We start from the raw sequence: 8,103 nt of genomic DNA on the forward strand, positions 1-8,103 counted from the left end.
GTTACAATTTTCAAAAATTGAGCAAATGTGGTACATGTTATTGAAGTAAATCTCTTGCTTTTCAATATTTCTTTGGTTAAAGATAATAGAGTAGTTAAATAAATATTAAATAAATAAGCACCTAACTTCAAGGGTGTATGTTAACCCTTTTTCTCTTGAAAATAAATATATTTTTATTTATTTTATTATTATTATTTTGATACAGGGGATTGAACCCAGAGGGACATAACCACTGAGCCACATCCCTTGTCTTTTTTAAAAAAAAAATATCTTTAGTCATTTATTTTTATGTGGTGCTGAGGATCAAACCAGTGCCTCACACTTGCAAGGCAAGTGCTCTACCACTGAGCTTCTGCCCCAGCCCATCCCTAGTCCTTTTTATTTTGAGACAGGGTCTCACTAAGGTGCGGAGGCTGATCTTGAACTTCCAATTCTTCTGTTTCTGGGACTACAGGTGTGAGCCACTGCACCCAGCCCTCTGGAATATATTTTAAGAGGACCTGAGAGTTTCCAATTTGGCCAGGCTATGATAAAGCTTTTTAAAAAAATAACCCCATTATACTTACATGTGCCAATCCTTTCAGGAAGTGGTATTTCTCTTTCTTTTCTTTCTCCCAATATTCTGGAATTTGTATCCAAATGAAAAGAATAAAAATGAAAGTGTTCATTCTAGGAAACTTCCTCACACTTCAGTCATTCATTTGCTTTATTTATTTTTTAATTTTTTGGTACCAGGGATTGAATCCAGGGACGCTTAACCATGGAGCCACGTCCCTAGCCCCTTTATATATTTTAGAGACAGGGTCTCACTGAGTCCTTTAGGGCCTCACTAAGTTGCCGAGGTAGGTCTGAATTCTCGGCCCTGCCTAGGCTCCCAAGTCACTGGGATTCCAGTGCACCCCACGCCCGGGGTACCATTTACTTTATTTGTTTATTAATTTGTATAAGGATATCCTTATATTCTTCTTACTTTTCTTTTTTTTGGGTGCTGGGGATCGAACCCAGGGCCTTGTGCTTACAAGGCAAGCACTCTACCAACTGAGCTATCTCCCCAGCCCCTTACTTTATTTTCAAATACCTTAAATTTCTGTGTCCATTTCTCCATATTATTAATATGACAATAATAATAGTTCCTACCTAATTGGGTTGTTATGAAAAATAATTAAATATCATGAATTACATAGAAAAGTTCCCGGCTCATAGTAAGTGCTCAATATATGTTAGCCACTATGACACTTGACATTTTGATTATTACCTTCATCTTGTGATCTGTCTGGGCTTATGGTCTATCTGCTATTTGATCTGTCATTCTGAGCAAGCATTTAGAAATCAGTTCAAGAGGGTTTATAGATAATACCACCTGAAGGCAGAATGATGTACTAAGATTTTTCAACAAACGCATTTATGATGTAAATTTAATTTCTTCAGAGAGAAATTTTTTCTGTTCAAGAAATACATTTTAAAAATTCTCCTGGAAGGAAAGAATTATAAAATACAGAGTATCTAAAAATAATGTTTTTTTAAATTTTATTATTTTTTATTTTTACAGACTGAATTTTGATTCATTGTACACAAATGGGGTACAACTTTTTGTTTCTATGGTTGTACACAATGTAGATTCATACCATTCATGTAATCATACATGTACATAGGGTAGGTAGTACTGCCTGTTTCATTCTACTATCTTCCCTTCCCGCATCCCCTCCCATCCCATTTTCCTCTACACCATCCAAATTTCCTTCATTCTTCTCTCTCCCCCAACCCCCTCGTTATGTACTGTCATCCACTTATCAGAGAAAACATTCAGCCTTTGGTGTTTTGGGCTTGGTCTATTTCGCTTAGCATGATATTTTCCAACTTCATCCATTTACCAGCAAATGCCATAATTTTATTCTTCTTTATGGCCGAGTAATATTCCATTGTGTATATATTCCACAGTTTCTTAATCTATTCATCTATTGAAGGGCATCTAGGTTGGTTCCACAATCTAGCTATTGTGAATTGAGCTGCTATGAACATTGATATGGCTGCATCACTGTAGTATGCTGATTTTAAGTCCTTTGGGTATAAACTGAGGAGTGGGATAGCTGGGTCAAATGGTGGGTCCATTCCAAGGTTTCTGAGGAATCTCCATACTGCTTTTCAGAGTAGCTGCACCAATTTGCAACTCCACCAACAATGTATGAGTGTGCCTTTTTCCCCACATCCACTCCAAAACTTATTATTGCTTGTGTTCTTGATAATAGTCATTCTAATTGAAGTTAGATGAAATCTTAGGGTGGTTTTGATTTGCATTTCTCTAATTACTAGGGATGATGAGCACTTTTTCATATATTTGTTGATCACCTGTATATCTTCTTCTGTGAAGTGTCTGCCCATTTCCTTAGCCCATTTATTGATTGAGTTCTTTGTATTTTTGGGGTAAAGTTTAAAAATAATGTTGTTTAAAAATATTTTCTTAGGGGCTGGGGAGATAGCTCAGTCGGTAGAGTGCTTGCCTTGTAAGCACAAGGCCCTGGGTTCGATCCCCAGCACCCAAAAAATATATATATATATTTTCTTAGATGTTGATAGGCCTTTATTTTATTCATTTATTTATATGTGGTGCCAAGATTTGAACCCAGTGCCTCACACATGCTAGGCAAGTGCCCTACCACTGAGCCACAACTCCAGCCTCTAAAAATAACATATTTTTAACGAGTCCAGTACAAACTTATATGTAGCACACTCTGAACTTTAATTTTTGGGTCTCTTTCGTTCAAATTATTAAGGAATCTCTGTTCTTATCCTACCCCAACAGATACCACAGTGGCATAATCTAGTGCCTCCTTACTCAAAGTGTGATCCATATACTATTAACATTAACATCACTGGAAGTTGGTTGAAGATAGAGAATATGCTGGGCACAGTAGCACATGCTGTAATCCTAGTAACTCAGGAGGCTGAGGCAGGAGGACTGCAAGTTCAATACCAGCCTCAGCAACTTAGTGAGACCCCGATTCAAAATAAAAAATAAAAAGGGCTGGGTATATAGCTCAGTGGTAGAGTACTCTGGGTTCAATCCCTAGTACTGAAACAAAGCAAAAGAAACAAAACAAAAAGCAGAATTTCAGGCCCTGCTCCAGACCTACCAAATCAGAATGTGCATTTCCATAGTTTTCCAGAGTTATTCCTATTTACATTAAGGTTTGAATAGCACTAATCTTGTTGAGAGGCAGCTTTCTTTCTCTTCCCCCACCCCCTCTAAGTGGGCCAGGATAACTTTAAGGATTTTATTTCTCAATCCCTGCATTACTGATATTTTGGGCTGAATAATTCTTTGTTCTAAGTGTTGTCCTGTGCATTGCAATATCCCTGGTCTCTACCCATTAAATGCCAGTAGCACCCTCTCCTTGACCAGTTGTGACAATCAAAAAGATCTCTAAGTTAGCCACTAAATTTCTTTTTATTATTGCCTTGACCTTTTACCTGCCTGTAATGTGCTCTGTGCTGCATTGATGCTGTTTAGTGAGACAACCCTGGATTACTAAAGTTTCATATGGGGGTAAAACTACCAACTGTTGAGAACCACTGAAATAGATTCACTAATTTTTTTTTTTTTTTAACTAACTTTGTTAAGGTCTTCATTTCATTTAAAGTCAGATTGCCTGATAGAACAGTTTTTATCACTAGAATCTATTTTGTACATCATGAGAACAGGTTTCAAAACATACTATTGATAAAATTATATCAAAATTTGAGGATAAATTCCTAGTACTCTCTTTTTTTTCATGGTCTTAGGAATTGAATCTTGGGGTGCCATACCACTGAACTACATCCCAGTCCTTTTTTATTTTTATTTTGAGACAGGGTCTCACTACATTGTCCAGGCTGGCCTTGAATTTGTGATCCTCCTGCCTTATCTTCCCATGCAGTACTCTTGTCTGCTTTTTAAGCTTGGTGGAACACCTGAATCTCTTCTCTTAATCAACTAGAGCAGCAGATGGACAGCACAATGCAGGGCAGAGTCAGATAGACCTACTAAGTGACTAAAGAAAGTGTAATGGGGGCTGGGGAGATAGCTCAGCTGGTAGAGTGCTTGCCTCTCAAGCATCAAGGCCCTGAGTTCGATCCCCAGCACCGCAAAAAAAAAAAAAGAAAGTGTAATGGACTTTGTTTAGAGTAGCATCTAGTCGCTTTTCAACTTTTGTTCAGTCATAGTATCGCAGAATTTCATCTAGAAGCATTTTCCCATCAGTATTAATTTCTAGGAGTTCATATGATTAGAAAAGCTAAAGATCTGGGCTCTGTGACACACACCTATAAATCCAATAACTCGGGAGGCTAAGGCAGGAGGATAACTAGTTCAAGGCCAGTTTCAGCAATTTGGAGACACCTGTCTCAAAATAAAAATTAAAAACGACCAGGGAGAGGCTGGGGTTGAAGCTCAGTGGTAGAGTGCTTGCCTAGCAAGTGTGAGGCCCTAGGTTCGATCCTCAGCACCACATGAAATTAAGTAAAATAGATTTCTTTTTAGCCATGCCGAATCCGCGTGTATAGGTCTGATCCTCATAACCCGCCTTGCAATCTATTTTGACGCCAGGATCCTCGAAGAGACGATGATGTTGGGCACCGAAGGCGGAGAAGGATTCGCGGTGAAGATCCCGGGCTTGCTCGGGGGATGAAGTGCAACGTTTTTTTCTGACTGCAAAGTTCAAAATGGGGCTCATCTACACCAGAGAAGGCAGACCAAGTGGCGAGGCTTTTGTTGAACTTGAATCAGAAGATTGGCCCTGAAAAAAGACAGAGAAACTACGGGACACAGATATGTTAAAGTATTCAAGTCAAACAACATTGAAATGGACTGGGTGTTGAAGAATACTGGTCCAAATAGTCCTGACACGGCCAATCATGATTTTGTACGACTTAGAGGACTTCCCTTTGGATGTAGCAAGGAAGAAATTGTTCAGTTCTTCTCAGGGTTGGAAATCGTGCCAAATGGGATAACATTGCTAGGGGAGGAGTACAGGGGAGGCTTTTCGTGCAGTTTGCTTCACAGGAAATAGCTGAAAAGGCTCTAAAGAAACTCAAGGAAAGAATAGGGCACAGGTTTATTGAAATATTTAAGAGCAGTCGAGCTGAAGTTAGAATTCATTATGATCTACCACGAAAGCTTATGGCTATGCAGCAGCCAGGTCCCTATGACAGACCTGGGGCTGGCAGAGGATATAACAGTATTGGCAGAGGAGCTGGCTTTGAGAGGATGAGAGTGGTGCTTATGGTGGAGGCTATGGAGGCTATGAATATTATAATGGCTATGGATTTGGGTCAGATAGATTTGGAAGAGACCTCAATTACTGTTTTTCAGGAATGTCGGATCACAGATATGGGGATGGTCATTCTAGTTTCCAGAGCACAACAGGGCACTGTTTACACTTGCGGGGATTATAATTTATAATTTTTTTCACCACTCAACCCTGTGAGAGTACACATTGAGATTGGACCTGATGGCAGAGTAACTGGTGAAGCAGATGTCGAGTTTGCTACTCATGAAGATGCTGTGGCAGCTATGTCAAAAGACAAAGCAAATATGCAACACAGATATGGAGAACTCTTCTTGAATTCTACAGCAGGAGCAAGTCGTGGTGCTTATGGTAGCCAAATGATGGGAGGCATGGGCTTGTCAAACCAGTCCAGTTATGGTGGCCCAGTTAGCCAGCAGCTGAGTGGTGGTTATGGAGGAGCCAATGGCAGCCAGAGCAGCATGAGTGGATATGGTAGCCAAGGAGCAATGAATAGCAGCTACTACAGTAATGGAAACCGTGCATCTATGGGCGAATGGATGGGAGGAATATCTAGCATGTCCAGTATGAGTGGTAGATGGGCAATGTAATTGATCCTGATCACTGACTCTTGATGAACTTTTTTTTAAAGAAAAAAACAAAACTTCAATTTAACAATTTTTGCAATCCAAGCTTGTGACTTATGTTTACTCTATAAGTGGGAATCAGGATTATTTGAAAGACTTAAGGTTCAGTGTTTTTGAACACAGCAGTCATCCAGGATGTAACAGCAAAGTTGAGTAAACTATAACTGTTAAAACAATTTTCAGCTTTTCTCAAGTTAGTTATATTGTAGGATATACTTAAGCAGTAAGCATATTTAGGTTAAAGCAGTTGAATTATGTTAAAAGTTGCTCTTATACCACATTACATTGAACCCTGTTTGGATGCATGTTGAAAGACATGCTTTTTTGTAAAACTCAATATAGGAGATGTGTCTACAATTAAAAGTGAAACATTTGGCATGTTTGTTAATTTTAGTTTCATTTAATAACCTGTAAGGCATGGAAGTTTAATGTTTTTTTTTTTTTTTTTTTTAAGTTGATGGGGAAAATTTGAGACACAATACCAATACTGTAGGATTTTGGTCTTGGTGTTTGTATGAAATTCTGAGGCCTTGATTTAAATCTTCATTGTATTGTGATTTCCTTTTAGGTGTATTGTGCTAAGTGAAACTTGTCAAATATATCTTCCTTTAAAAAATAAATAAATAAAGGAATGTGGGACTGAGGTTGTGGCTCAGTGGTAGAGGGCTTGCCTGGCATGTGTGAGGCACTGGGATGGATTCTCAGCACCACATATAAATAAGTAAAATAAAGGTCAATTGACAGCTAAAAATATTTTAAAAAATAAAGGTGTGTCCATCTACAACTAAAAAAGACTTAAAAAAAAAAAAAAAAAAGGGCTGGGGATGTAAAGTGCCCCTGTAAGAAAGAAGGAAAGAGAGTAAGAGAGAGAAAGAGACAGACAGACAGACAGAGAAACAGAGGAAGAAAGGAAGGAGGAAAGCCAAAGCATTTACAATGAACTAAGTAAACCCCTACTTTCTCTGCCTCCCAGATGGTCCCCTCACCTGCTCTGACTTCATCTCCCTCTTCAGTGGACTCTGATCTCAACTGGCCTACCTGGTGTTCTTAAATACACAGTGGTGTAATGCTAAATGCTTACCAAGAGGCACTCAGGGGAAAATGTCCTCACATTTAGTTGACCTCCATGGTATATGTAATCCTACCAAATGACCAATGTCACAAATTGCAGAATTGTGAAGAGATAAAGAAGTAACATATCATTATATCCTATTTCTTTTGTGTGTGGGCAGGAGAGGGTACTGGCACTTAACCACTGAGCCAGATTCCCAGCCCTTTTAAAATTTTTTATTTTTTTACTTGTATATGGACACAATTTTATTCCATTTTATTCACTCATCTCCATGTGGTACTGATGCAGGTGGTACAAGCACTGCACCACTGAGCCACAAACCCAGTCCTTATTTTTTATTTTGAGACAAGTTCTCACCAAGTTGCTTAGGGCCTCACTAAATTGTTGAGTCTAGCTTTGAACTTATCCTGCCTTAGCCTCCTGAGCTGCTGGGATCATGGGTGTGTGCCTGGCTCATACCCTATTTCTATCATTCAGATATCATTGATGTAAGTAACCTTAAGAGCACAGATAATAGTATAAGGCAATAACATAATAAGGAAGTCGTGAGTTGTGTGTTTTTGTTTTTGTGGGATGGGAATGGAACTCAGTGGCGCTCTACCAGTGAGCTACATCTCCAACCCTTTTTCTTATTTATTTTGTGATAGGATCTCCCTAAGTTGTTGAGAGTGGCCTGGAACTTGACTTCTTCCTGCCTCAGTCTCCCAAGTAGCTGGGATGACAGATGTGAGCCACATGCCTAGCAACCTTTGTTTTAAATAGAATTTAATAGTACATTTATGTGTGTGTGTGAGAGAAAGAGAGAGACAGAGAGAGAGAGAGATGCCAGGGCTCGAAACCAAAGCCTCACATGTGTCAGGCAAGTACTCTATCACTGAGACACATCACTAGTCCCTCATAGTTCTTTGTTAGTTTCTAGGTGATGCCCTTCCCAGTCATCCTATGGAGAATCACATCCACCCCTACACTTCCTATTCCATTACCCTGATCCACTTCTTACCTTTGCACTTATCACCATGCAACAAACTATTTCTCTGACTTATATATGTTATTTACCTTTGGTGTCCTCCATTTGTGTCAAATTCAACGAAATTTAGAATTTTTGTAGGATTTATTTCCTCTG

At 39.0% G+C, this 8,103-nt stretch overlaps 1 pseudogene; it reads left to right on the top strand.

The window, feature by feature from the left end:
* The first annotated feature begins 4,598 nt into the window (after positions 1-4,598).
* Positions 4,599-5,872, top strand: LOC124963356 (heterogeneous nuclear ribonucleoprotein H-like; annotated as a pseudogene).
* Positions 5,873-8,103: the final 2,231 nt, after the last annotated feature.

The sequence above is a fragment of the Sciurus carolinensis genome, chromosome 13 (assembly GCF_902686445.1).
Source record: "Sciurus carolinensis chromosome 13, mSciCar1.2, whole genome shotgun sequence".
NCBI classification, from domain to species: domain Eukaryota; kingdom Metazoa; phylum Chordata; class Mammalia; order Rodentia; family Sciuridae; genus Sciurus; species Sciurus carolinensis.